The sequence below is a fragment of the Triticum dicoccoides genome, chromosome 2B (assembly GCF_002162155.2).
Source record: "Triticum dicoccoides isolate Atlit2015 ecotype Zavitan chromosome 2B, WEW_v2.0, whole genome shotgun sequence".
Taxonomy (NCBI): Eukaryota; Viridiplantae; Streptophyta; class Magnoliopsida; order Poales; family Poaceae; genus Triticum; species Triticum dicoccoides.
The window spans coordinates 461,598,902-461,602,403 of NC_041383.1; positions in this window are offsets into that span (position 1 = coordinate 461,598,902).

Consider the following 3,502-nt stretch of genomic DNA (forward strand, 5'->3'; position numbering starts at 1 on the left):
CTGCCGTGCTTCGAACCAGTCCTCAGTGTTATTCACGATGCAGGACTACTGAACTTCTGCACTGATATCTGTGATTGGAATGAAGAACTCATTCTTCAGTTCTACGCCACACTGCATATCACCGGAGATGCTGAAGATGTCAATTCATGGGTGCTAGATTGGATGACTGAAAACACTCATTATAAGGCACCAGCAACTGAATTGCTTCGTGTTCTTCCTCTCGATCCTCCCCATGACAGTGCACGTTGCATCTACAATGTGCCTGAACTGACAAATCATTATATGCAAGTGCTCATGAAGCCTTTGAAGCCATGGAAGGCCCCACGAACCAAATTCCTCGTCAAGGAATTGCTCTATGTGCCTCGGACTGTCTATCACATCCTGACGAAGACAATGAGTCCTATCAAAGGCCATGACTCAAATGATGAAGACGTCGTTGGCATCATGAAGAATATGCTTTTCAACATCATTCATGGCGTTCCCGTCAACTTCCATGATTTCTTCATGAGGACTCTGGCAAATGTTGCTATGTCACCTTTTGAGCTGAAGCCCTATGCGCCTTGGATTATGAGATTCATAAGGGCAAGATCTTCACTGAATTACAAAGCTGACACTCTGAACCATGGTAGCTACTTGCCTCCCATTGAAGTCCTCAAGAGGCCAGTTTCATCATCTGATGATAAAGGCAAGGTAGCTGCTGTGATCGATGAAGGCACTCGTCCATTGGATGGTCAATTTCGCCTGGCTACATCTTACTCTACCAATGACGATTCTGCCACACATGACACTGCCGCAAATACCTCAGCCAAGCAAAATCCTCAAGCCACAGCACCCAGGGTAATGACTGATCGTGAGCTACTCCTCAGTCTTCATCAGAAGGTTGATCGCCATCATAAATGGGTAAAGCGTCAGTTTGCTGCCGTTCTTCACAAAATGACCTCAACACATAATGCAGTGAAGAAAAACCATTATCACCTTCATGAAACCCTCAACCGCACCTGGGCTGTCCTCACTCATGTCTATAGCGCGGAAGAACTGAAGACTATGGGTCTCAAGGAAGCATTTGACTGGTCTGCACCACCTCCGAAGAAATTCAAGAGGGTCAAAGTTCCTGATCTGGTGGCCAGCTCTTATTCTTCATCGCGTGACACTGATGAATATGAAGATTTGGACGACACTGCGGCAGGCCCTGCTACAACAAACAACCCCGACGATGCTGGCGCTCCTCCATCAGCTTGAAATTCTTCAGGGGCGTTAGTACTCAGTTTTGATCCTTTTGGTCATTTGATGACAAAGGGGGAGAAATCTGAGTTAGTCTTCAAGCGGGTTTATATTATTGGGCGTTTTGTTAAGTTACAACTCTCGTTCTTTCGAAACTTTTTACTGGATCGAGTTGTAATCTTAAACCCGATGGTGCCCTAATACTTTTGGAAGACGCATAGTGCTCTGATACTTTTGATGCACTGTGCTCTGATACTTTTGATGTGTTATTCTGCATGCTTATTCCTTGTTAAATATTATTGCACGCATGCTGAATCTCATCAGGCACCATATTTCATCATGCATTTCAAATTCTTCATATTATATATCAAATGCGTGTATGAATTACAAGATATAGGGGGAGTTCTCCATGATTCAACTCTTCAAATGTGCATTGCCTCAAACGCAAATTCCTCACTATGCACACCTTCAGGGGGAGTTCTTCTATATCTTGCAATCAAATTCCTCAAATTCAGTATTTACACTTCATATGTTTATCCCCGTTGAAAACTTAACCTATGTTGTCATCAATCACCAAAAAGGGGGAGATTGTAAGTGCATCTAGTGCCCCTTAGTGATTTTGGTGTATTGAAGACTTATAGGTTAAGGGACTCATGCGTTTGTAAGTGTACACAGGTCTATAAGTCTATGAGGAGTTTGATATTTACAGAGAAAGTCGACCCCTAAAAATGAAGTTCTTCGACTGAAGACTTTGATATTCTGAAGACTTTCTGAAGACTTTGAAAGTGAAGAAATTGGTGTGACCTTGAAGACTTGGTATTCATTTGAGGAACATGAAGCGTGAAGACTTTTGTTTTTGTAGTTTCATTTTCTCTTTCTTGAGTCATAGGAAACACCGTACTGTTAAAGGGGGTCGAGGAAATACTAAGGAAAAATTTCCATGTGATGCTCAACTCAAAATCCTACACCTACCAATCCCTTCGAGTGGAGCCATTGGAAATCTCATACAGTTCAGTCAAGTTCTTCAGTGACAGAGACGCAGTTCTTCTGGTCACTGATGACTTTGCTCTGACTGAGGAGTTAGGAATTCGCTAGTGCGAATTGCCTACACAGTGAGGAACATGATAGCCCTGAGGACTTTGAGAGTCAAATTTCCGACCGTTGCTGTGCTGCGCGCCGGCTGTCCCAAAATATCTTATCCACCTAACGGTCATATCATTGAAGGGCATTTATGTCTTATCATGTGGGGTGCTCCCTAGGCTATAAATAGCTGCCCCCTACAACCACTAGTTGGTTGGCTGCTCCGAGAGAACTTGACACTTGTCATTTGAGAGCAACCCATCCTCCGAGGACTTTGAGCGAAAATCATCAAGTGAGGAAAATCCCAAAACCAAACCCCCACAAACCCAAAGTGATTGAGCATCACTGAAGAAATTGATCCTGCGTGGATCCGACGCTTGTTACCTTTGAAGACTATGCTTCTTCCAGACGGTTAGGCGTCAAGGTCTAGAGCATCCAAGAGGAATTGTGGATTGCCGAGTGACCAAGTCTGTGAAGGTTTGGAAGTCACCTAAAGACTTACCACGAGTGATTGGACGAGGCCTGCGTGGTCTTAGTTCAAGGAGAATACGGTGAGGACTGGGTGTCCTAAGTTGCGGCTCAGAGACTGGGTGTCCAGACTGCGTGTCCTCGAGTTTAAATACTCAGCCGCTCCAACCAGACGTACAACTGAGATAGCAGTTGGAACTGGTTTACCAAATCATTGTCTTCGCCAACTAACTAGTTCTATTCCCTCAACCCTTTCATTTCCTCATTACTGTGTTGAATGTTTGTTCATATCTGTGCTTGAAGACTTTGACTGAAGACTTTCTCAAATTCCTCAGTTCAATTTCTTCAGTCTGTTTGTCTTCATCTTGTTATCCTGTGTTTACGCTTTCTGTACTCTGTGCTAGTCGTCATTTCCTCATGATGACCATGCTTGTATCCTGTTATGCTTACTTCTGAGTACTTATTTCGCTGCTAGTAGTTCTTCACTAAGGAATTTCCTCACCGGCAAATTCCTCAGTGAAGAATTCATAAAAATCGCCTATTCACCCCCCCTCTAGTCGATATAACGCACTTTCAGCCATCCGTGCACCCTCTATGCACGCCGACCTTTTCATGGCATCGATTCGCGACACGGCACCAAGGAATTGTTGCACTAAACCAAAATAACTGTCCGGCTTCGGCCCCTTCGGCCATAGATGGTCTAATACAGACGTCATTGCAAGACCGGACAACC